Here is a 26,535-nt window from a genome sequence, read left to right on the forward strand (position 1 = left end):
TTAGCTGGACCAGGAAGGCAGACGTGGTGGTGAGGGCTTCAGGCAGGAGGAACAGTGTAGGCACAGGCTCAGAGCAATAGGTGGTATGGTGGAGGGTGTGGGGAAAGGAATGATGAGAGAAGGTGAAGCAGAAGGAATCACTGATAGAGGGGTCTAATGCGCTGTGCCGTGTTTGCCTGAAGGTGTCCACCTAGGAGGGTAACGAGGCCAGATGTACCCTTCAGAAAGATCACAGGGCTGCCCTGGACGGACACCGATGGCTGTGGATTCCAGAGAGATTAGCGAGGTGAAAATGGGGAAAATGTGAAGTAAGGTTAGTGGCTTAGGTTATTAGTTGGTATCGATCACCACAGAATGAAATCCGAGAGGAAAAAAGGTTTGGAGGGGAAGACAAGGCGACATGGATGGAGCAGGCCGAGGTGTAAGAGCCCAAGCGGGCCGGAAGGCGCTTTTTATGGGTGTGGACCTTGAAATGTAGGTTAGCAGCAACAATTCGAAGTCGGTGGTGGCCTTGACTTGTGTGAAGACCTGTTGCTAAAGCAGTGGGTCACTCTTCCAAATGGTTTATATGGTATTTAAAATTTTTTCTGACTAACTTGTAATGAAACTTTTTTAAAAATGTAGAAGATGAAATAAAAATTACCTCTGATTCCATCACCCAAAGCTCTGTTAATATTTATGTATATTGATTTCCTTCCAGTATTTTCCTGAATATGCACACATGTGCGCGCGCGCACACACACACACACACACACACACACACCCCGTTGCAAGATCAGCATCATTCTGTATAGGCATGTTTATATCTTACATTAAATGCACATCTTCTCCACATGCTTTAAACTGCTTTAAAAACATTTTAAAATGTTTTTAAATAATGGTGCATTATTCTCTAATTTGGGGGTGTTCAGTTTGCTTCCAATTTTTTAAAAGCTATTTTTACATTACAAGAATTATCCTTTTTTTTTTAGTATAAAACTTTATATTTTGGCTAGAATTTTCCTGAGAAGTTTTTTTTTTTTAATTGATTTACAATATTATATTAGTTTCAGGTGTAGAGCGTAGTCATTCATAACATTTTTATAGATTATACTTCATTTAAAGTTATTACAAAATAATTTTATAAAAGGTAGTTCGTATCTATTAATCCCATAGCTCTGTTTTACCCCTCCCCCCCATTCCCTCTCCCGACTGGTACCCAGTAGTTTATTTTCTAAATCTGTGAGTCTGTTTCTTTTTTGTTATATACATTCATTTATTTTTTAAAAACTTATTATTATTTTTTAAATTTATTTATTTATTTATTTTGGCTGCTCCGGGTCTCAGTTGCGGCATGCGGGATCTTTTAGGTGTGGCATGCATGCAGGATCTAGTTCCCCAAGCAGGGATCAAACCCATGCCCCCTGTATTCCCCCTGTATTCCATGCCCCCAGATTCCTACCCACTGGACCGCCAGAGAAGTCCCTACATTTGTTTATTTTATTGTTTTAGATTCCACTAACATACAGTATTTGTCTTTCTCTGTCTGACTTATCTCACTCAGCATAATACTCTCTAGGTCCATCCACGTTGTTACAAATGGCAGAATTCCACTCTTTTTCATGGCCGAGTAATATTCCATTGTGTGTGTGTGTGTGTGCGCACACGCGCGTGCATGTGTGTATGAATACATATATATGTGTATGTATACACACACACACACACCCCACATCTTTATCCACTCACCTGTTGATAGACACGGGTTGCTTCCATATCTTGGCTTTTGTAAATAGTGCTGCTATGAACATTGGGGTGCATGTATCTTCTTCAGTTAGTTTTTATTTTTTTGGATATATACCCAGGAGTGGAATTGCTGGATCATATGGTAGTATTTTTAGTTTTTTTGTGACACCTTCATACTGTTTTCCATAGCGGTTGCACCAATTTACATTTCCAGCAGTGTACAAGGGTTCCCTTTTCTCCACATCCTTGCCAAAATTTGCTATTATTTGTAGATTTTTTAATAATAGCTGTTCTGACAGCTGTGAGGTTATACCTCATTGTGGTTTTGATTTGCATTTCTCTAATAATTAGTGTGTTGAATATCTTTTCATGTGCCTATTGGCCATCTGTATGTCTTCTTTGGGAAAATGTGTATTTAGGTCTTCTACCCATTTTTTAAACTGGATTGTTTGTCTTTTTGATGTTGAGTTATATGAGCTGTTTATATATTTTGGATATCAGTCCATTATCAGTCATATCATTTTCAAATATTTTCTCCCATTCAGTAGATTGTCTTTTTGTTTTGTCCCATTCAGTAGGTTGTCTTCTCGTTTTGTTGAAGGTTTCCTTTGCTGTGACAGTAATTAACCTTTTAAATACATGCATCTTGGATTTTTTTTTTTTGTGGTACGCGGGCCTCTCACTGTTGTGGCCTCTTCCGTTGCGGAGCACAGGCTCCGGACGCGCAGGCTCAGCAGCCATGGCTCATGGGCCCAGCCGCTCCGCAGCATGTGGGATCTTCCTGGACCGGGGCACAAACCCATGTCCCCTGCATCAGCAGGCGGACTCTCAACCACTGCACCACCAGGGAAGCCCTATTTTTGGTTGATTTATTCAACAGCTATTTGATGAGTACCCACTCTGTGACAGGCATGTGGCATTTTTTAATGGCTATCAGTAAAGTTTAACTTCTTTATGTGTTTATTAGTCCATTGTTTCCTTTTGTAAATGTTCTGTTCATGTCCATTACCGACTTTTCTGTTGGGGTGTAATTATTCTATAATGTATTTGAACTGTTCTGTAATTTATGTAGTCGTGTGTGTGTGTGTGTGTGTGTGCACGTGTGCACGTGTGCGTGTGATATTTGCAGCAGATATTTTCCCCAGCTTCTTTGATTTTTAATTTTGCTTATGATTTTTTGAGATATAGAACCCTTACATTTTATTTAGCTGAAAATGAAATGATTTTTGTCTGTTTTTTTTTTTCTTTGTGACTTCTGTTACTTTGGGCTTAGGAATTCCTTCCCACCCAGAAGTTGGAAAATATTCATCTAATTAAAAATTTAGAGAAACATTTTTAATGTAAAATCCACCAAATTAGAAGTGAAGTGTGAGAAAAAGATCCAAATTTTTTTTTTTTTTCACAAAGTAGATCCCTCAACATTGTGTGCTGAGTCATCTGCATTAATCATCTGCATTAATCTTTGGTGCTTCTTTTATATTTCAGGACCTTGTACTGTTATATCTAGCTGTAGGAGTCCATGAGTTTTGGTGCATATTAGCACCCGAGCGGAGATATGGAAATACTTTTTTTCCAACATCTTATTATAAAAAATCTCAAGCACACAGCAAAGTTGAAAGAATTTTACAGTGAACCCCCATATAGACACCTACTGGATTCTGCAATTAATGTTTTAGCACTTTTTCCTTTATCATTGATCTATTCATGTGATACCTTTTAAACCTCCTGAATCATTTGAATTCAAAACTGGGCTCAAAGACATTTTCCTTCATTCTGTTTTTTCTCTAACTTGTAGGCTTGATTTCCAGGAAACTTTTAGCAATTTATATTAATACGGTAAAATAGTGAACATCCTAATAGATACCAAAAGAAACTGCTTGGTTTCTCTTAATTTCATGGATATGGTTTGATTGGTCAGCGTTAATGATGATGATTCACATCACGATGGGTTTGTTTTCAGACATCATTCTCTACTAAGGGCTCCGTCCTCCACTACAGTACAGTTGCTTTTTGTTCTTTTCGGGTGGAACTGAAGAGGACATTGAAGAAAGGGATAGAAAGGCTACTCAGTAGACACCGAGATGCTTGTGTAAGTCTGTGGTGGGTGGGCCTTGCCAGAGCTGGCAAGGGGGCTGGCTGGGCCGCAGTGGGCTTTGAGAGAAGGCTTTTGCCGGAGTCAGCCACGTTCCCGAGTGGCTGCCATGAGGCTCTGCCGCCGGAGCCCTCAGCATGAAGGCTGATTTACCCAGGGCAGCCTGTCCCAGACCTGCCCTGCTAAACGTTTGGCTTTGAATGGCCCTGGTTCACAGCGAGTGATCAGGACGAATAAACCTTAGGTCAAGGAGCTTAGTCACCTCTTTCCAGCCTAAATGATGAGCACCCTAAATTCCCATGAGTTTTTGGTGCTTGAACGCATCTCAGCTTAGAGATGGGTTTGCAGCCATGTCTTAACAGCATACCGACCTACCGCGTCCGCCTCTTGGTGCAGCATACAAGTAGATGATGGAAGAAGGCACAACCTGCGTTAAAAGACTCGCCCGTGGTCACCGCTAGAAATTTACCGTGGTTTAATTTTTTTACTTTTTTTCCCCCATCCGAGCCTCAATTTCCCATATGCAGAATAAGTTGATTTCATTAGATGATATAGAAGATTTTTTTTCTTTATCCTAAACCTTTGATTTTAATCTAGAGCATTAAATGTAGGTCAGTATTCACCCCTTTCTCAGAAATCTGGGAAGACAGTTCTTTTGTTTGTTTGGTTGGTTTTTTTCCCCCAGTTTCTTTGAATAATACTTTCCAGGCTGTTAAGACCATCGATGAAGCTCACCAGACTCTGGATCTAGGGCTAGAATTGTAAAGCCGTTACTTGTGAAAGGAAGGAGAGGGCATTCCTGAGGCGGCGCAGAGGGGGAAGCCTTACTCACGGGAAGCATATTAGCTGCCTACGGAGCATGTTCCCTCCTCGACCTCCGGGAGACTCATCCTGTGGTCCAGTGTCACCTTTGTTCTAAATATTCTGCTCGTGGTGGATGATGCTGCGATAGTATTTTAGAAGTCTAGCCAACCAGTGCTTTGAAATGGAAGGATAGCTATACCGGAAAAAGTTAACATAATCTAAATTGATACTCTAGTAATATCAGTATTCAGAAGAGGCATCCTATTTGAGGGATTTTCAGGAAAAAGAAAAGTTCAAGAACCTGAGTTTTTCCCATGCCGCTGTCCCCTCTCGCCTTTACACTCCAGCAAGACTCAGCTTGTTGCTTCCCAAACCCGCCGGGCCATTTCCTGTTACCCTCCCTCTGAACATGCAGCGCCTCCAGCCTTACCCCTCTGCCCACCTCCCAAGCACCATCACGCCCCACCTAGCCCAGTGCTGCCTTTCACTCTGCAGATACACAAACACTAAAGTGTGGAGTTTATTTGGCTTTCACTAATTTGCCAGAAGCAAGGAGAGGGTAGTTACAAAGCACTACTCTATAACCTGTTATTTTCCACGCTATTAGAATGTAAAGCAGACTGATGTAAGAACCGGCTGTCCCCACCAGTCATCACCATGCTGTGCATAGTGTTTATGAATCGTCTTCTAAATCCACAGCTAGTCTTAAAATCTAGCTTCCGGGCTAGGTCTGCAGGAAATAAGACTGTGAGATCATAAATGCTATGGAGTGAGTATGAAGTTATTTACCAGGTCCTGTTACATTAGCGCTTGGGAATCGTACGAAAGCTGCTTTGTAAGCTGGGTGGTACCTGTTTGGAACCTAGTATCTCCAAAGGGGTTAACATGTCAGAAATATAAATGGCTTTAAAATGAGTTTAAATTAAATCATAAAGTTTTTAAACATAAAATAAGGTTTGGGGTACATTCACAGGCAGTGGGATTATATAACAGGTTTGTAAGGAAAATAAGATACGTGAGGTACATCGTTAACTTTTAAGATAGATGTCTTGAAGAGAAAACTCTAACGAAATACCCTATGGCGTTACTCTCAGGGATTTAAGAAAAACAACAGAGGGCACAGAAACAATGTTTTAGGTAGATGGGAGATATTTTCCAGTATGGAACCTTTCATGTACTGATTTAATTGAGAGCCCTCTCATTTGAAACTGAAGTATGAATATCATCACCACTGTGGTGATAACAGTGTCAGTTAGCTGTGACCTAATCTGTACCAACCATGACTAACCAAGGGTTCCAGGTCACTTCGGTTATATTTCCTGTGGCCTCACTGTTCTGGGGGCAGGATTAACAAGGAATAACTCATTTCCGTGTTCAGGCCTCTAATTTTTCATTCATGTAAACCATAGGTGAGAATGGACCTGACCCAACACAGGTGCAAGAGATTAGTAACGCTAACAACAGTAGGTAACACTTTGAGCTGGGCCCCATATGTCAGGCACTGGGCCGAGTACTTTACTTGGTTGTCTGTTTTAATAAACAATCCTGTGTGGCAGGTGCTATTATTAGACCCATTTTACAGCTAGGGAACTGAGGCACAGAGAAGTTAAGTTTTTTCTCCCAAGATTACACAGCTAGTAAGTGGAGGAGCCAGGATCAAATCACAGAAGTCTGGCTCCTAAACGCAAGCTCTTAATTTGTATCCTATTCAGTTTCCATAAATGACTCATATATTGGAGGTATTTTTATCCCTTGGGGCCACTCAGTTTCATTTAGTCAGTTATCTCTTGTAGTGGTTTTAACGTGTTAGGGAGGATGGATGCAGCCCCCAAAGCTGCGCATCATCGTGCCTTACCTTGCCCTGGACCTTCACCTGGTTACAGCTTGTCATTAACGATGCGCGTTACCACAACCTGCCCCCATGGCTCCAGCCAACGCGCTTTTGGTAATAAGAGAGTAGTATGTCCAAAAAAGGTAATTAACAAAGTAGCTATCCCAACTACCAAAAAAGCGATGAGGTGTGGCCCATGATGGAATCCTCTTTTCTTTTATTACTGGAAATGAATAGAAACTCATTAATATTGTGCCTTCCAGTAAGTTCAGGCCCTATAATTTAAGCGCACTGTCAGGACCCAGAAATCTGTCATCTTGTGAGACTACTATTGCTTGGTAGACTGACTGCATAATGCCTTGGTCAGGAAGAGCGGGTTTTCCAGGGATATGGCACAAAGGCCCTTCGTGCGTTGGTCTCATCTTTTGGCATTACCCCATCCTTACCCCTATTCCATGGTCTCTGGTCCAGCCAGATGAAGCTGGTCATGTTTGCCCTCCACGTGGAATCTCTTTCCTTCCCTCTCTTCCTAGGCAACCACTACTGTTCCCTTCAGATGAAACCTCCTCCAGGCAGCCTTCCCTGACTGCTCAGGACCAGGTCAAGTGCCCCACATGCTTCCACAGCACCCTCTGCTTACCCCTTTGTGCACACATCATACCAAGTTCTAACTTCCTGTTTCTTGTCTGTCTTCCCTGACTTGCGCTGGCCCTTTAAGAGCCAGGATTGGTATTGTTTACCTTTGGATAAACACCCTGACACACAAGACAGTGCCTGACACATGGCAGGTACTCAACAAATGTTCGAATGAGAGAGAGGTAGAAATGACATATTTGGTGACAAGGGAAACTAATACATGAAATATCCAGTGTTGACAGATCCTAAGGTACATTCATGATATTACCTGACTGAATCCTCACCGCAACTCTGGGAAGTCAATTTCTTTAACCCCATTGCACTGACATGGAAACATCAGCTTACCCCGGTGCATATACACAGTTTGTAGGTGGGAAAGCCAGGACTTGAGCTTAGGTCTCCGACCCCAGGTCTTACGTTCTGACATACCATGTGAATATTCCAAGGCCGGTCTTAGTTCAGGTATTAGACTCTGTAACAAAGCAGTGTGTCACTCTTGTTCTCACCAAGTAGGTCCAGAGGGAGAATCCACAGGTTTTAATTTCTCTCCCTTTTAATGTCTTCCTTGGCATCCTCCTACCCCCCTTCCCCACCCACGTTTCCAGTGAAAGCCTTACAGTGACCTGTGATGGATCCTGTCCAAGTTTCTAGGTGTTGACGGTGAATCTTCTGTAGGCAGACCAAGCTGGCTGCTGCTCTTATTTGGGGGAGAGGAGTAGTAGAGCTTTGGGAAAAATGGAGAACTGCGGGGGTTCTGGTAAAGGTCTTGAGCAAATTGAGTAAGATCCTGCTGTATTAGGGAGTACGAAATGAGCAGGGTGGGAGGTGTGTGTGTCTGGGCGCCAAGAAAGGGAGCAAGAGGATATGAGTCGGGGGGCTGGTTCGGTTGACAAGTAAGAGGCTGTTGAGAGGTTGCTGGCTGTGTAATTGACCAGTTGAATAGATCTTAATATCAGACTGGGGTGTTCTCCACGGGCCTGCTGGCGGGGGCGGGCTGGGGCGGGCGGCAGGGCAAGCTAGTGAGCCGGCGGCGTCTTGGACACACAGAGCTAGGTGTGACGGACTCACCTGGAATGCAGGGCCTGTCGTCATTTCCGTAAGCAGGTAACCCGCAGAATACAGAGTCAGGCAGAGAGAGATTGGGGCAACGTTTCCTAAACTTTAAAAGTTCAGGATTTAATACTCAGCCCTGCTCTGTTCTAGGTACTCCTGGGAATGTTGTCAAAGGGAGGAATTTTTAATTTCACACAGGAATTAATTTTGCCACCACGATAGAACGTTAGACGAAGTTCATAAATTCCTCCAGCGGTGGTTTGGAGTGTCAGTTATGGACGTCTCCTTTTGTACCTGGTTATCCACAGTAAGAAGCCATCCCAGCATTTTATTATGGTTTAACTGGGGGGTGGGCAAGGTCAGGATGAAATGGCGATGCAGTTAGAAGTACCTTCTACAGGACATTCACAGATCAGAGTGACTCAGGGAGGTCAAGGCAGGCTGGCGTCATTGCTCATTCAGTCAACAAAGATTTCTTGAGCAGCTGCTATGTGCCAGGCACTGGTCAGCGCTGAGACGGTGATGACAGCGACCTCTGTCACCATGGCACTTGAGTAAATGCACAGAAAAGCAGTCTATTAAAACTCAGGCTCCATGAGACGAGGGGAGAGGTGCTCTCTGATGAAAGAGGGCCTTCCTTTCAAGTGGTTCTGTGAGGAGGTGATTTCCAAGGTTAGAGCTGCAGGATGGGAAGGAGTATGTGGGCGGAGGAGTTGGGGGGAAGGTTCCAAGCACCAAGAACCGCACGTTTAAGAGGCTCTGGAGGGCTTCCCTGGTGGTGCAGTGGTTGAGAGTCTGCCTGCCGATGCAGGGGACGCGGGTTCGTGCCCCGGTCCGGGAGGATCCCACATGCCGCAGAGCAGCTGGGCCCGTGAGCCATGGCCGCTGAGCCTGCGCGTCCGGAGCCTGTGCTCCGCAACGGGAGAGGCCACAACAGTGAGAGGCCCGCGTACCGCAAAAAAAAAAAAAAAAAAAAAAGAGGCTCTGCAGTGGGAAATGAGTCTGGCCTTTGAGGATCAGGAAGAAGGCAGGTGTGGCCCAGGTGAGGGAGGGGCAAGCAGGTGCGGCCCCTCAGAGGCCTTCAGCTTGGTCCCTCCCTGCTCTGGAAGGTGTCCATCCCAGAGGTCTCAGGGACATGCTCGATGATCCCCGGAAGTGTCCGCGGCCCAGGCACCCAGGCTCTTAGGAGAGCTCTTGTCCCCAGAAGGCTGCCTGCCACTTTCCTCTCCTGATACTGTTACTTGTTGAGGGGAATAAATAAGGATATACGGCAAAAGCAGATTTTAGTGAACCCAGTAGTCACACCAGGTGCCCCAAAGTGTGAGAATATGCCCACAGGGACTATACAGTGACTTTAAGTGGAGCTGGTTTTAAACCGATGATCTGCCCGCTGTACCGTGGGTCACACGTGCCAGTCTTGTGAGCGGGAACACAGCCAGGCCGGCAGGATTTAAACAAAAACCCCGGTCAGGGCTGCCAAGTGGAACCTGCGTTCTTGGCCCCCAAGGTTCTGGTGGTCCACCGAGCGGGCGGGGCGGGAGAGGCCCTCTTCTGACGTTAAACCTCCTCCAGTCTGGGCCTCCCCAGCGGGCAGCCTGGCGGCCTCCTGCTTGGCGAGTCCCTCCCGAGTCCTGAGTCCCGTGTCCCGTGTGTCCCCTGTGCTGCCCGTGAGGTCGGGGCAGGCCTCTGGCCACGCGTCCCTCCTCTTTGGCCGCGCACCCTCGCTCTTCGAATCACCTCTCCCCCATTTTAGAAGAAATGAACTTCGAAGCCGGGGGGTGGGGTGAGGCCAGGAGGAAGAGAGTGCTGGGACATGTTGTGTAAACACTGCTCCCGATCCTTTTTTGTCTTTTACTACCTGTAGGGGCAGGTGGACACGGAGAAGCTGCTGGCAGGAAGGGCCGATTGTTCTCAAGGTTATGGGTTATGCAACAGAGCAGAAGAGCTTTGAGGATGCAGGAGGTCAGAGCAGCTTGTCCACAGGCATTTTACGCAGAAGTTTCCCTTTATATAAGATCCTATTTGCTTGACACTGTCATTAAGAATTCCTGTGCCAGCATTTAGCTGGATCTCTGGGGTGAGTCATCATTGCCAGTCTGCAGTTAAAGTAAGTGATTTCCTTTAAAGGACTCCACTTCCAAAGTTTTCCTGAGATGCCAGGCTGAAGCAGGTACCCTTGGCGCCTGTTTTTGAATAGAATGTCATTATATCCTAGTCTGTAAATTTGTACTCGAGTCCATGAGAAAAAAAAAAAGGAGACTATTCCGCCTTCTCTATCCAGTTACGAAGTGCAGGTAGACGGTGATGTAATAGATTCTGTGGACCAGGCTGTGCTGAGCTTGCGTCTGGGACAGTGACCAGACGGATGAGAGTAGAAGCAGGAGATATTTTTAGTCCGTCAGGGCTGCTCTGAGACATGGGTTCTTCCCCTACCGCAATACTTCCCAGCGGGAGGCTCAGTGCCGGGCGCACTTGCTCTGGTTCACTTCACTTCTCTATTATGCTTTCAAATATTGATGAGGCCTGGTGGGCTGCCGATTTGATGAAGCAGCTTTGAAGCCCACACAATTCAGCTCGAGTCTGTGACATTGCTTAGAGGGCCTCTCAGAGGGCTCTGTGTCCCACCCAGGGACCAGTGCCTTCCCTCTGAGGTGTGGTTTTCTCTGGAAATCGGGGCCTGGGGACATAGTTCACTCTTTTTCTCTTTTCCTACATTGAGGTGATTCAGGCATGCGTGGGAGTTCTGATGCTGACATGACCCCTCTACGCGTAGGTTCTTAAAATTTGGGGTGAGCCGATTTAAACCACCAGCGATGGTAAATCAATTGAAAACTTCAGTGAGGTTATAAGCCAAGTACAACTTGCGAAAAGTGATAAAAGGAAGGGAACCTGTCTGGAATATACGAGCTGTCTCTAGAATCACTTTTGCAAGCTGGAGGGCTTCTGTCTGTAGTAAGAAAAGTGTAGGTCAATTTCCATACAAGGGTTTTTGCCTCTTTGGTAAACTTCTGCTTGGCTGGTCGCTGTTTTGATTGAGGGCCGGTCCGTCTCTCTGGCCCTCTGAACAAGTGATGCCAGTAAGAGCATAGAAGGCACCACGTACTGTGTGGAGGAAGCACTGGGTGGGATTAGGAGGCCGGATCCCTGTCTCTTCCATCCAATTCCCGCCCCCTCCCCAATACCCATGCCAGCCCGTGAGCACCAGTGACCCTGGGAGGTTCCCGGGCCTCTCCCTCTCCCTGTTGATGAGACAGGATATAACCTACGGGCCCTGAAGTCAGGCCACCTGGGTCTGCAACCCACTTCTGCCACTTGCTGGCTGTGTGACTCTGGGCACGTTAATGTTGCTTAATGTCTTGGTGCCTCAGTTTCCTAGTCTGTCAAATGGCAGTAGTACCTACCTCACAGGCTGCTGTGAGGCCTGAATGGGTTAAAGTGTGTGCAGTGCCTGCAAGGTGGTTTGCCTTTCTTGGGAAGGATCACAAACGCTGGTTCCAGTGATGGAGTCTCTGTCACTTTCTCCTACCTCTTCAGGCAAATGGACCTGCGTGGTCACGAGAGCCAGTCAGAGCAAGTGACAACCCAGGAAGCCCGAGGGGGCCCTGGGCTGGGGTCTTGGCGCCCTCTCTGTGCCTGCCTTCCTCCCCGGCTGCTTACACAGCAGCCCTTGCCTCCCCAGGAAAGGCTCAGCCCCACGCAGAGCACAGGCTCCAGCAGCCCCCACAGATAACTGTGCAGGGGGACACGGGGCCTCAGGTGGGCAGTGTTGCTGACCTGGGGACGGTGCCCCTGGGCCTGTCAAGGTCCCGGCAGCATGTTTCAAGGATCATTGTCAGACTGGGTCATGGGGCCAAGCTCTTTACTAGCTGGTTCTCTTTGGTGAAAACTTACAGAAAACTTTTCCTTCTCAGTCTACATTTTCAAACGCCCGACACACTTCTCTGAGGGCTTGGCTGGCTACCCTTCAGATAGCCCAGTGAGAGACAAGACCACCAGCTTTCATGCAGCTCACACCTATCCACCTGATACTCCATGCTTTCTACAGAGGTTCTCAGTGGGAGAAAAGTTATGTTTATGGGGCAAGTTCAGAGAGCTTGTGTCTCCTTTCCAGAATTTACTTGGTGGCTTCGCCCTATGTGGTGGAGAACCCCGTTCTCTTAAGTTTGGGTGGTTCCATCCAGCCTCCACCAGGAATTACATCTTTAAAGGCTGCCTGGGTAGGAGAGTCCAGGACTCCCTTGGGGATTGGCGAGGGGCATCTGTGAATCCAAGGGGGGAGCTGAAGAGGTGAGCAATCCGGGAAGAGGAAGCCAGGTCGAGGGCAGATGAAGTTGTGCTGATTGCCTGTAAGTCACAAACCTGAAGTTTTGTCAGATCTCTGGGTAAGGAGAGAACCACCCTGAATAGATAACAGTGTCTTAAATCGACTTTACAAGGAACTAAGCTGAGAATGGTAGATATTCTTCATCACTCAAAATTGTTAGTCCAAAAGGCCTAGAAAAGGCTAGCCACTTCTGGTGGTTAAAACCAAGCGCTCCCAGTTTTCTGCACAAAAAACCTGGAAATCTCTCTCCCTACATCCTGGAGGGTCTGGCCATGGAATGGCTGTGTGAGGCTGCCCCCTTGTGGCCAGCATCAACAGTGTGTGTGTAACCTGTTGCTGGAGGCTCTCTGAAATGCAGTCATTTTAAAGGTCTTTTTTAAAAGACTTTTCTCGGTCACTCTCTCTCTACACGTGTCACTCCATATCCAGGGCTTAACCATTCTGCTTTGTTATCTTTCTAATCCGTACTTTGCCCTCTTTGGACTCCAAGGTCACTACTTTCCAATAAGTTCTTCCACTGGCCTCCCAACTGATCTTTTTAAAATGTAAATCTGCTTGTCTTTCTCTTACTCAGAGCCCTTTAACAGCTCCTCCTTTTCCAGGTTCCAGTGCCTCTCTCAGAAGATCCCTGAGGCCCGCTTCTCTGCCCTGGACCGCGTCTCTGCCCGTGTTCCTCTCTTTTCCTCATCCATTCATCTGCTGACACCTGTGCATTCTTAGGAGTCGTCTCAGGTATCACCTCCTTCAGGGAGCCCTCTGGATTACATTAGATAATGTGATGTAATGTAATAAGGGGCGGGGGAGGGAGAAAACGTGAGCACACCGCATTATAACCAAGTGCTTTTCTTCCCCTCCCGCAAGACATAAGCTACCTGAAAGGGGAGACTTTTTTTCTCTGTGTCACAGTGTCTGGCATATCACTGTTGCTCACCACTATAGAGGGAATAAAGGGAGACAGGATAAAAGCAGGCGAAGACCCAGATCACCGACTGATTCCTCTTGGGCGTGATGGAGCTCGGGAAAGAACTAAGCTAAGCTCCAGGCCCAAGAGTGAAGGCACAGCCAGTCAGTGCGGGCGAAGAGAAGTCCATCACGACGTGGAGCTGGCCAGCTAAGCCCTCCTTCCAGCCCGCCCTCCTGCTCCTCTCAGAATGCTTCTGTGGACCCACCCGCCTGTATTGCACACCTTTTTGATATGTGCCCTAAGTACCGTCCAGAGTCTAGGTCTCAAGAATTATTTGCTGATGGACTTAATTACTTATTTGACAGGCGGCAAGAGCACATCCTGAAGTGTCAATTAAGACCTGTGTTAAATCAACTGTACTTCGATTTTTAAAAAAAGAACAGGGAAGGAAAAGAAAAATGGCATGTGTTTCTGACCGTCTGTGGGTATGAGGCCCTGTGCTGGCCACTGTGGGCCAGCAGAGAGAAGGCATTGTTCTGTGCCTGCAAGGAGCTGAGCGTCTAGCTGGGGAGAAGACAGAGCATGCAGGCCACGTTAGGGAACGAGATAGCAGATGTGAACGTGTCACAAGGCCGTGTGTGATTAATTGCCAAGCAAGGAGCTCAAGAATGTGGTGGGGATTGAGCCAGATAATGTATGTCCAAGTGCCTCAGCCCTTCAGCACTCCTGACCTCAGCCAGCCCTGCCGTCCGCCTCTCTCACACCCTGTTGATCCACCTCATACAATGTAGGTACTCGGGCAGTGCAAAGCCCCACATGCCCAGGCCCCGGCCCACCTCCCAGTCCCGTGTGCCCCCCAACCCTTCAACCCAAAGCTGCAGAGATACCGAAGTGAACTCGCCGTCTTACTTCTGTAGCGCCCACCTTCCTTCCTTGTCCAACCTTGTCCCTCCGTTAAAACCTTCCTTTTCCTTTAAAATTCAGCCTAGAGTTCCTCCGTAAAGCCTGCTGAGTCTGCAGGCAGAGCTCCTTTCACGGGCTAGGTGGCGATGCTCGCGTACTTCTGTCCTGCGAGGGATGTAAACTCCTGCCACAGGGACAGTGTCTTTTCCCTTCATACTCGGAGCACCTGACATGCTGTCTGACGTGGAGCACATGTCCCTTAAGTGTTTGTCATTGACTGAAAGGACTTAGCACATTGGAGGGACTGAGTAAACATCGGTTGGCTTTGCACCGTTAAGACGTAAGTGCTGTGAGTGCAGGAGAGGGTGACGTGCCCGAGTGGTCCAGGGAGGCTCCGTAGAGCAAGAAGGGAATATTGAACTGAACCTTAGCGGTTTTGTACACCTAAAACGGGCAAGGAATGAGAAGGATCCCGGGTGGAGTAGCTCAGTGTCTGTGGCTGCTGGCAACCCAACCGGCCTCTCAAAACAGAAAAACAGACCAGAGGGAGGGAGCCCCGCAGAGTGGGGCGGTGGAGGCAGCCGATTTTAGTTGGAGCAGAGGGTTTACCTAAAGGAAGTCGAGAGAACGCCCTGGTGGAAGTTTGGACTTAGGTAGAGGAAAGACCTCAAAAGCACTGGGCTATCTTGCTGGCAGCGGACGCCCTTTGTTACTTTTGAAAACCATGGTGACTTGATCAAAGTGGTGTTGAAAGTGGGAGCTGCCCTGTGGCCCTGCCTTCATTCTGTACCGCAGCCAGAGGCCCAGGTGGTGACCAAGATGCTTAGCCTCCAGGTGTGAAGCCCCTCTGCTACGCAGAGCCTCACCTGGAAAGGCTGGACTTTCTATAAACAAAGGTTTTCCTTCTGACGCTGCCCTTGACCTGGCTCTGAGCTGTTGACTCTTTGGGTCCATTCAGCTCTGTCCTGTCCTTCTACCCTCGTGACTGGCAATGACCCGGAGAGTGGCAGCACCCCTGCAGCAGGTGGCCTCCAGAGCTGAGTCACCGCCCTGGGAACCGTGCCCTGGCAAACCGGGAGCTCTCCACTTCACCCGGCTCTGCAAGGCTCTCAGGGCACCGCCAGAGCTGCGGAGAAAGCTTTATGCATCTAGAGTGTCACCGAGCTGATAGGAAAGTGAAATAAAGGCAATTGAAGACCAAAAAGGAAACTGTCCTAATGGTAGTTTCTAGCTGGTATCTTTGGCAAAATACGAAGAGTTTTTTTCACAATTATACGTACGGGCCGTGGTGGTTTTATTTGAACATACCCAAATTATCCATTTACGGGTATCTTTAAGAATGGAATGAAGAGGATTTTAAAACGATGGTTTAAGATTCTGTTAGGACTTGTAAGTTAAGAGAGCTTAAGGAATAAAATGATATGAAGAGATACCTTAAGCTGTCAATATTCTCGGAAATGAGCAAATGAGGTTTAGGGTTTTTTAAGTTTTTCTTTATCATTCATAGATACTCTGATGGCTGTTGTTTTTAAAAAATTATGGTGCTTTTAGTTCATCTCAGAGAAGATAAAAATGTAGTGTTGTTCTTGAAAGGAGGGTTTTTTGTTGTTGTTTTGTTTTGTTTAAGTCTGGCTTGTTTACTACACCAGTGAATAGAGATGACCTCAGTCTAAAAAAACAAGTTAAGTGTCTCCTTGCCTGGCAAAATAAGCCTTTTTCAAGTAGCAAAAGAATCGCAAGTCTGATCACCAAGTCGTCATTTTAGCTGATTAGATTTTACAGAAGACAAAACAGAAGGCTCTCTACATTTTCACAACTGAATAGCTCTTAGGACATACTCCCAGCTTATTCAGTTCCTGTAAGGCCGTAACAAGTCTGGTGACAATTAATCAGACAGTTGCCTGAATGCAAATGCTCTGTGTGGTTAACTGTGCTGTGGCCACTGTGAGCTTTCAGAATCGGAGAAAACGGCATCATGTCTCTTGCTTTTTGAGTATGCAATTCTTGAACTTAAAAAAAAAAAAAAAAAGCTTCATTTTTTTTTTTTTAAACTTCACACATCGTGTGCCCAGCTATTCTCTGCAGCTGAAGTGTCCCTGAAGGCAAAAACCCCAGTCATTTTCTTGGGCAAATGGTCTTGAGCGCTGGGTTTTTTCACATGCTCTGACCACCCTGGGGCAGTTTTCAGCAGGGCCGGGGAACTCACTACTTAGTTGCCAAAGATGCTGTGAGCTGTGACCAGGAAGTTGGGTTTTTTCTGTTATCATCTTGTTTACTTTCCATGAGCCACACAAAACTATGGACGGTCCAAAGTGTTCCCAGTTTCTCGAAGGCAGGAAGAATTAATGCAGCTTCTGCCAGCAACCAGAGCCATATCCTGATTCCTACAACCTTTATGATCTCAGATCAATAAAGGCCAAATTGAAATGCATTTGGAAGTTAGAGGTCAGTTGATTCTAGAATCCATTCCAGTCGAGAGAATCTCTAGACTCCCTGGATTTGGGCGTGCAGTTTGGAGAGAGGATTTTAAAAGGAGGGCAGCTCTATTCTTTGTTTTTTGACCTGTGCTGGGAGGGAGAACTAATCTGCTTTGGGAGTAGAAGTTGCAAAAAAGCCAATCCCAGTGACCATACAGAAAGATAATGAGCACTCTCCCTGGACTCGGCATGCCCGCCTGTACGGAAACCGGCAAAGGGTACCAGCCTGACAGCGTTGAAGCATCAGAGCGTCAGAAGGCTCTTGAGAAGCACTCGGGCCCTGAGGGGTTAAAAAGGCAGAGACAGCCAGTCAGCAGGTGCCCGCCGGGCATGGATTTGTTCATCCTGCCCTTCTGAAGTCAGAGCCAACCAACGTTCTTCATGGTTTTGAGTGATTCACAACGTCTCTCTCTTGGCAGGGCCACTTTCCACTCATGGGCTTACGACTGAAGCCCCTTAGGAGCAGGCCAGAGTGGAGACCAGCCTCACACCTCATGTCACATCTTAGAATCATTTTAGAGCACAGGGGAAACTGTCACAGACAAGCTGCTTGTTTCAGAGATGAGACTGAAGCAGGGGCCGTGGTCGGCCGGAGGTCACGGTGTGGGGAGCAGAGGCCGGTGGGAGCCGGGCCGCCCTCCTCTGACCACACAGCTCCTGCCCCAGCCTGGCGGGAGAAGCTGCTGCCCTTGGACGATGCTTAGAAAATGGCTTAGGTCAGAAAGGAGAACCTCATCTGTACAGAATGAAACAAATCCGTTACTTGTGTAGACAGCTTCCGCCCAGCCTCCTTTGTCAGCCTGGTGAATTTATTAGCTCCTGGGCTTCCAGAAATAAGAATAATAGCATTTCTATCTATGTGCCGAAATGGGAGACTTGATAGACCCCTCTCTCTCATTTTCTTTTTTTTGGATGAGAATTAGCTTATTTCACGCTAGTTCTTAATAAAACAAACGTCGACTCCTTCCCACAGGAGACAGAATTGAGCAATGTTCTGAGAGCACACTGTGCTCCTCGGGGCACTGAGTGAATGTCATGCTTAGAAGATGCTCTAGAAGCTTGCACGTGTCTCCTGGGAATAGAGTGAAGGGCGGTGGAGACGGGGCAGAGAAGCCGCCGCTGGAGGAGCAGTGACTCACCCTTCCTGCTTGGCCAAGGACTGCAGGCCGGGCCTCGAGAAGCCCACGGGAAAGGACTCGGTTCCCCGTGAGCCCCGGCGTGAACCAGTGACCCCCGCTGGGCCCATGCACCACCATGTCCTCCGACACCCCCCCTCCCCACTTCTTCTGTGTCCACAAGATCTGCAGAGAAGGACATGCCAGGTCCCTAGCTCTCTGCCAGCGGCTTCCCTGATCCCCTAGGAGGACGATGTCACCTGTCTTTGTATAAGGACAACACCCTGAACCAAGAGATGGATAGAGTTACTCATCTGAGGAGGAAAACCCAGTCAAAGGAAGTTTCCCACCCAAGGCCTCGGTGGTGGTGGGGGAGCGGGGGCGGGGCGGGCAAGGGGCAAGTGCCTCAGGGTCCTTTCAGGTGGCACGGAGGCAGCTGTTACGGCTCGCTTTGTTGTGTTAACCTCGCGATGCTTTCGTTAACTAAACATGTCAGAAGTATCAATGAAGCATGCCCGACAAGATATTTTCGTGGGAGGAGCTGTCCCGCAGTGCCAGTAACAGTAAGTTACACCTTCCGTCCTCCCAGCCCTGGGAGACAGGGCGGAGGGCAGTCAGCTTGTGTTTAGCTTCTTAGCTTCTGAGCATGATTTTACGGGACGAATAACAACGTTTTCCTCCCCATCACCTATATTGTCTTCATCCTTAAGGTAAACAATTTATTTTAAAAAGAGGCGGGAAGAAGCGTTGGGCCGTGTCCCTGCCAGCTTTCCCGGGCATCGCGCTCCAGGGCGCTGGGCCATCCCTCCATGTGCTGCACACAGAGCTGGCCCCAGGGAAGGCCTGGGCGGTGGTTTAACTTACGTCTGCCTCGGATTTTTTAAATACTGGCTTTATTTGTATGGGCTTAAAAAATTATAATCCAGCAGATGTTTCAAATTTAAGCCGTGGGTAAAGTTTTCCTAGCAGAAACTTACATGGTAAGCTGGAGAAACGGAATAGAAAGCCGCACGGGGTTCTCCTTAAGGTTTTTTGTATTCTCATGGGACTCAAAGGCGCCTTGGGCCTCCAGAGACGAAGGGACTGGGGCGGAGAGTGTGGAGCTGCCCCTCCCCGAGCGTCCTGCGCACCTGCAGAGGGCAGCATCTCCAGCTGATGTAACCCAGCGCCCCAGATGCCTGCATTCCCCACAGACAGGGGTACCCGTATACCCTATTCATCAAGGCATCCTGAGAAAGGGGCTCCCAGTCTCTCTGGGGAACCCAGGAGGAACCGACCACCCCAGTATATTCTTGCCCACCCCTCTGTGGACGTGGAGGAAGCTAGGAGGCCCTGGGAAAGCTTATTATCCTGACCCCAAAATCTGGTGCCTCACCTGTGGGCCCCGTAGCCCCTAGAGTTTCCCCTGTCCTAGAACCTAACCCACTGCCTGCTTGTCTGGACACCTGCTAGCCTGCTGAGGCCGTGAGGACTGGCGCCCTGTCTTGTTCACTTTGTGTCTCCAGCATAGTGCTTCCCATCCAGCAAACATCTGTTTCTTCTGTTCTTCATAAATTTCATGTGTTTTCTCATCTCCTGCCACCTCAGATCTCAGTTAACTTTCACTACTGTGTGAGTGTGCGCGCGTGAGGAATACATACGTGAGCTCACGCTCACACACACACACACACACACACACACGCACCCTGACTGCAGTCCTGCGTTGCCTCAAATCCCTGGCAGTCTAATTTCCCAAAGGCCCCAAATGCAGTGGCATTTCCCCGTTCTCACTGATTTCACCTGCCTGCTACGTTTAACAATGCTAGCATACCCTCCCAGAAACCCCCCGTTCTTCCACCTGCCCATGTCACACCTGTGGAGCCCAGCTCAGGCCCCTTTCCTCTTCGAACGCCCCCCCCGCCCCCCCCCCCCGGCCAGCCCCACACTCACCCAGCCCTAAATGACTGCTGTGCTGTCCTCTGCGTGCACCCTGCAGCAACTTACCTGTTCTGTGTGTTAGACGTCATTCCACAGTTAGATTGTAAGGTCGTGTGCAAGTGCATCGGCATCATCTCCTTACCTGGTTTTCTAGTGTCCAGCCCAGTGCCGGGCTCTTAGGAGGCAATCAGTGAGGTCCTGCTGATTGATTTTGAAGCACCTGTCTTTATCATTAGTACTGAGAAGTGACTCGTGGCTCTGTAGCACTGCTGTTGTTAATCAACCTCAATGAAAGACATGACTGTCCCAGCCCCTCCCTCGGATGGACGTGGCCCTAAATTTGCCCCCATACAAGCCGTTTTCCTGTGGAGCCCTTGTTCCATCCTATCGTTATCTGTTTATTTGTTTACTTACACTGGACTCACCTGCCTTGCTTGCTCTCGTGTCCTCTGAGCCTCATTCAGCTCCTGCTACGTTGCAATCTCGGTGAATCCGTGATGCGTGAATAGATGGCGGGACATGGTTAGAATATCCTCATCCCAGTTTCAGATGTATCTGTCTTCTCTTTTCTTGGACTCTCGACTCCTTGCTGCAACATCCCTTGGCTTATGTGCTACCCTTTCCCGCCAGAGAAGCCCCCAGCCCCACAGGTTCTGTGTACTGATGGCCAATATTATTTCAGTCTTTCACACCAACTTTAACATATTGATTATAATGCCTTAGGAACTGTTATCCAGAATGTTAGATGAGCCATCCCCTCATGGGGAAACTTGGGGGTGATGGGGTTAGTTGACATTTATTGAGGGTCTGTGTACCTACCGTGTGTCTTATTTGAGTTAGTTATATTTTCACAACTCTGAGAATTAACATTATTATTTTCACTTTATAAGTAAAGAAACTAAAGCTCAAAAGGGTTAAACAGTGTGTCCAAGCTGTGTAACAAGTGACAGAGGGAAAATCTGAATCCTGGTCTTTCTGATCTCAAAGCTTATGCTGCTCGTCTCTCTGTTCCCAGTTAAATGGGCCATTAAACGGGGGGTTGCTTAATAGTCCTTTAGGGTAAAAAGGCAGAGTGCATAAGTACTAACCTCAGATAAGCTAATGCTCATGAGGAAAGTCAGAGATAAGGGAAAGATACTCATTGGCAGGTTGATTCTAAGCAGGGATTGACAGAGGTCAGCTTCTAACACCTTAAAAGTTCAAAAGGGTGACCGCTGAGCACCTAAGAAGACCACCTTTGGGGGCTCTGTGACAGGGGGCTGTCAGTGGAGAGTGTAGGTTGACCCCTGACAGCCCCTGCCAAGAAAGCAGCAGGAATCCCGTTAGTGAAGCGTGCTCACTGGCTCTCGCTCTCCCCTTTAGTGATGGGCTCGGTACAAGCCTCAGCACCATACTTAGATGAGAGCAACTGTAGAAGGCACAGACTTCCAGTGCTCCTGGGAAGGGGGAAGGGCAGAGAAGTTATGGGAAGCTGAAAATGCCTCTGTCAAGCTTATATCCTCATAGTTAAGAAACCTTAGCACCAACTCGTACAGTTTTCTTGACCAAACCTTTTTGTGCTCTGGTCTCCCCAACTGCAGATGACGTCTGTGCATCTAAGTCTTAAGAGGCTGCAGGCACAGGTCCCAAGTTCCTCAGAGAAGTGACAGCAAGGATGGAAGAAGCATAGTGCAGAATTAGGCTTTATCACATGCTTTTACAAGAAAAGGTTAATTGAAGGAGGACTTCCCAGCAGCTTAAGTGAACTATTCCAAATACTTTTCCAAAGACTGAAAAGCTCCCAGAAAATAGCAGACTGGCATTTCCCACAGTCTGATGCACGTCTCAGCCATTGTCAAAAAGGGAAAGAGCTCCTCTCTGACTTGGGTCCTATCCTCATTTTTATGATCAGACAATTTTGGAAACACGCTATCATTTTATAACGTTGTTTAAATATTCCAGAATTGTGTGTGACTCCACGTCGGCTTGAATTGTGTGTGTTTACCCTGATAGATCTTCCTTCCCATGTGTACTTCTCCACTTGCTTGATTTTTTTTAGATTGATTTTTCTGTTGTAAGACAGTACTGAATATACCTGTTGCTTTTCTCAACCGTTTCTCTTACTGGTCAAGATCCTCTTGAATTTCAATCCCAACTCTGAAGAATCTTCCTAACATAGTACGTCCCTGTTTTGACGGCATCTTGAAGCGCCTGAGCACAGTCCCGCTCAGTAGCACTCGGCTGAAAGGTCACACCTGTGAACCAGGTCCGACGCGTCCGCTGATGAGCAAGCCTGCTCTCTGGCCTTGGCGGTGTTGAAGTTCCTCCTCCGAGGGGTTGTAATCATTAACTTAGACATTTCAATAGGCAGTCACTTGACAGGACAGACTTTCCTGCATGGCCTGCTGAGTCACTCAGCCTCTCGCTGGCAGAAACGTGGGCGTTTGAGAGCCAGGCCTCCCTAAGAAACCTTCTTTGGAGCTGCTCCGAAGCCCTCCCAGGAGCTGGGCAGGCCCCGTGGGCGGAAGACTCGAGCGTTCCCTCGAACAACCAGTTTTCAGGAACGAAGACCTCGACGACGTGGGCTCCCGCTCCTGTGATGTGGTGAAAGGTGCTTTCCACCTTTAAAGTTAGACCACATAGGAGAGAGTCACCCGGATCCTTTTCTAGATTGTCCTCTGCCTGATTCCCAAGCAGGAAAAGGGCAAATTTACAGACTCGTGCTGCCCTCTGCTGGCCCTCTGGAGTCTGTGCTGCTGCAGCAGGAGGTTGCAAAACCAGTTTGGGAAATAGAAGCCTCGTGTGCAGGCTGCTTTCATGCCTTTCTCCGTGACTGGAGGTATAGGGTCCATACAGTGCTTTATTTCATAAGGCGTCTAGCTGAACACACTTTGAGGGGCTGTGAAATGCACACAGCCACACCGGCTTCACACAGAGAGAACTCCAGCTTGAGGAGGCGTGTGCCACTCGCTGGGCAGGAACTTTCCCAGCCTGTGTGTCTTAAGCAGGAAAGAGAAGGTGCTCCTTTTTCCTTCTAAAAAATTCATCTCTTTATCACACTGGTGGAGTAGCGAGCGAAAAAACTGACTTTGTTTCCTCTGTCAACTCTGGGATGTTTCCTAAGGGCTCATATACTGTCTTTTAAATTCCAGGTGCTGGTCTTCTGAACAAATGCCCCCTGAGGAAGTCTGTGCCTGGAAAATATCTGTCTACAGATTTCTTTGACACCCTGTGTAAGTAGAGGCTTGTGCTCAAAACTCAGTCTCACGGGAGCTTTGTTTTATTTTGTTCCTGGAGGATCCCCCAGTAAGTTTTTTTTTAGGCGGTCATCAGTGTTTGATCTCGGTTTTTTTTCTCTAAAACACTCAACTTCCAATTTACTATCAGAAAAAGTCTGTAACACGAACTTCTGCTCAAAATCAAGGGTATGGATCCCATATTCAGGTCTCACAATGGGAAGAGGAGAAGGCAGAAAATACTAAAACCACTCACTTTGGTCCATTCCGTTGGAGATGCCATTTGTAGATCTGAGGGCATCTTTGCAGGGTTTAGTATTCATCAGACTCCTCTGTGGTTAGCGACTGTGGAATGTGCCCCGTACAGCTCAGGGTGTGGGCGCGGGATCCGGGAGCCCTTCCGTTTGGGAGCCGTGACAGATCTCTTAGCCACATCTCTGCTTATAACAGGCTGAAGGAAAACCGATATCTTATTTTTATCATTGTAACCGTCATTTATTGAATGTGTACATGTGCTATTTCTAGTTCCACTTGCTTCTCCTTCTCTGTCTTAATTCTCACAACAACCTTACGTGGTAGGTCTTGTTATTACCCTGATTTCACAGATGAGGAGACCGAGGCACAGAGAGTCAAGTAACTTCCCCCAGTCTGTGCGGGGAGCGAGTTCCAGAACTTGATGTTCCAGCCCCAGAAGTCTGCGTTGGACCATTCCACCAAACTGCCCCATAGAAACGGGCAGCTTTGGAGGACGAGCTGGCGGGCTGTATTTGGAGACGGTGTTTTAGCACTGCCACGATCCCATGCAGGAGGGGGCTGCTGGACTTACAAAGGCTTGAGCTTGCTTAAGACTAGTAGGAGAACAAGGCTTTAGAGACGATGTGACTTGCTTATGGTCACGCCGCCAAGTCAGAGTGTGGCGGAGGGTCTGGGGCCAAATCCTACCGGTTTCCAAGTTTTCTCCTTCCTCTTGGTTGTTAGGTGCCGCTTCTGATGTTCGAGACCAAAGCTGGTTTCAGTGGTTTGCTCACGTGCTTATTGACGAAGCCCTGCACCTCAGAGCCCGTTTATGTTCAGAGGTCCACATGGCCATGTGAAGATTGGCCGTTACAGTATCTATAAAGCACCAAGCAGCAAAGAATGGTGAGTAAGAGCCTGGGCCTGGAATCAAGCGGAGTGGAGTCTGAATCCTGGTCTTGCCATTCCTAAACTTTGTGACCAAGAGCAAGTGCTGTACCCTCGCTATGTCTCTGTTCCTTCACCTGAAAAATGGAAGTAACGCCACTAGCCTTGTAGGTGGTTGTGAATGATGAGAAAATGCATAGAAGGCACGTAGCACAGTGTCTGGCACAGAGTAAGTCTTCCAAAAATGGAAGCTGTTATTATTTATCAGAGTACCTTCCCATCCGCTCCGCAGTTCATGTCGGCCTTCACTCTGAAACGGCACTGCAGCGTCCTGATCCATCTAATAAAACAATGTTTGTGTGTAGTGCTTTTTTAAAAATTACAGTTGTTGCCGTACACGGAATTCCATATGCCTCTAAGAACCAGTGCAGGATAGGAATTTGTATCTCCGTTCTCTAGATCGGCATGCTGAGGCTCGGCAAAATTAAATGATTGCCCAAGATCCCACAGCTAGTCAGCAGCACAGCCAGAACTTCAGCTTGGAGCCAGAACTCCAGATCCTGCGCTACTTATTTATCTGCTTCCTGTAAGAAAGTATTCATTAAAGGCACGTAAGTCAACAGAGAACTAACTCCCCACCGTACGATCCAGCACCTTCCAACCGATAACAGTTGCATCTTTAGTCTGGCCTGGATATTTGGGTTAGGACTCTTGTATCCTGAAGTCTGTAACGTTCTGAAGCTACCTTCTTTAGAGACGCGTCATAGTCAGATACTGTCTCCTTATGAAATATCCTCACGCCCCAGGGGACGTTATCTTAATCCAGTTTGCTCGTGCAAGAACAGACTGGCATTTCACTTCAAGGAAAGACAACGTGTTTCCACTGTTCCGCTTTTGCCACACAGGAGTTACCGGTGTGGCTTATTGATTCACATTTCAGGCTCTAACTTTCCTATCAGATCTGGAAGAAAAAAAAAAAAACAAAGAATGGCAGCTTGCTCCAGAACAGCATGAAGTAAGGAATCGCAGGTGGGATTTTGAAATAGAAACACATTCTTGTAGCCCCTGTGCTGAGAGACACCAAGAAGGGATTTTGTTCTTGAAAGGTGAGCACTTTAATGTGGAGGTGGAGAGTTTAACAATGTTAAGTGTGTGTTCTGTGTGTAAGAAAGAGTTGTTAAAAAATAACATTCCTTTCAAACGATGCAGTACCTTAAAACTGTCAATGGTTAAAATAGAGACACCCTGAGTTACAGAAGTTCAGCCCTGCCGTCTCCTGCCCTGAAAATACAGAACAATCAGGTTGATTGTTGGAGGTTGGAGGATGGGGAGGAGTGGAAACATGCTGATGTTTACTGAGTAAGATCTTTCCTTGCAGTTGACTGTCACTGAAAGACTCAACAAAGTAAGCAGAGGGCTCCCCTGGTGGCGCAGTGGTTGAGAGTACGCCTGCCGATGTGGGGGACGCGGGTTCGTGCCCCCGTCTGGGAAGATCCCACATGCCGCGGAGCGGCTGGGCCCGTGAGCCATGGCCGCTGAGCCTGCGCGTCCGGAGCCTGTGCTCCGCAACGGGAAAAGTAAGCAGATACCACGTGCTGTCATCCTGTTTACCTATGTAAGTCCTGGAAAGAGAATGAACGAGCCCCTGTTAATTTATCAACTGTTTTTTTCTTTTTCACTTCCCTACTAATGAACAATGGGATTTTTTTTCTCTGTGTTAATTTGATAGCCAGTCTGCCCACGCAGACCGCTTTGCAGGAAACCGACCTCTTGCTGGACGATTAAACACAAACAGAGGCCCAACTCAAGATCTCTACTTCACTGTATTTTGTTTAAGTCATTTCACAGTCACCAACTAAATACCTCAGTTTCCCCCCAAGGGCTTACAGACTTCAGAGAAGTATACTACGTGACTGATCCCTGTGCTAGTAATTACTCTTTGTCTGCTGAAAATGCCTCCTCGTGTGAAGAGACATACATGGGAAAGAATATATCCACCTTCGTTCTTCTGAATTTTTTGAAAAACATACTTAAAGGATAATACAGAAAACTTACCATATCTCTTTGTTTCTGCTCAGGTAACAGAACGGTATAGTTGTATATATATGTGTGTGTGTGTGTGTGTGTGTGCACGCATATATGTGCATGCGTGGGTGTGACATAATATTTGATGTATAAGATATGTATGATCTTATCAGTCATAAGTAAAAGGAAGAAATTCACTCTTCAGGGAAACAAACAAAAAAAACAACAAAACAAAAAAACTTCTAAGTGGCAGTAAGCAAAAGCTGTAACTAGTCATTTGTAAAAAGTAAGCAGACCTTTTAGTTCTGGGTTTTGAATTTTTTAACTAATGAGAACAATCTGGCTGCATCTTGCATACTTCAGTCATTGTTATTATCAATCACAATAGCATATCC

At 47.4% G+C, this 26,535-nt stretch overlaps 1 pseudogene across 1 annotated transcript in view; it reads left to right on the forward strand.

The window, feature by feature from the left end:
• Positions 1-400: 400 nt before the first annotated feature.
• LOC111178341 (uncharacterized) overlaps positions 401-26,535 on the forward strand; it is a 39,907-nt pseudogene continuing 13,772 nt past the window's right edge. The window contains exons 1-4 of the transcript XR_016394218.1: positions 401-474; positions 12,250-12,355; positions 13,018-13,194; positions 17,969-26,193. The product of XR_016394218.1 is annotated as an uncharacterized LOC111178341 (transcript). The remainder of the gene's footprint in view (positions 475-12,249; positions 12,356-13,017; positions 13,195-17,968; positions 26,194-26,535) is intronic.

This window comes from Delphinapterus leucas, chromosome 9 (assembly GCF_059928025.1).
Source record: "Delphinapterus leucas isolate spDelLeu-1000000601 "Yukka" chromosome 9, BTC_Dleu_Yukka2, whole genome shotgun sequence".
NCBI classification, from domain to species: Eukaryota; Metazoa; Chordata; class Mammalia; order Artiodactyla; family Monodontidae; genus Delphinapterus; species Delphinapterus leucas.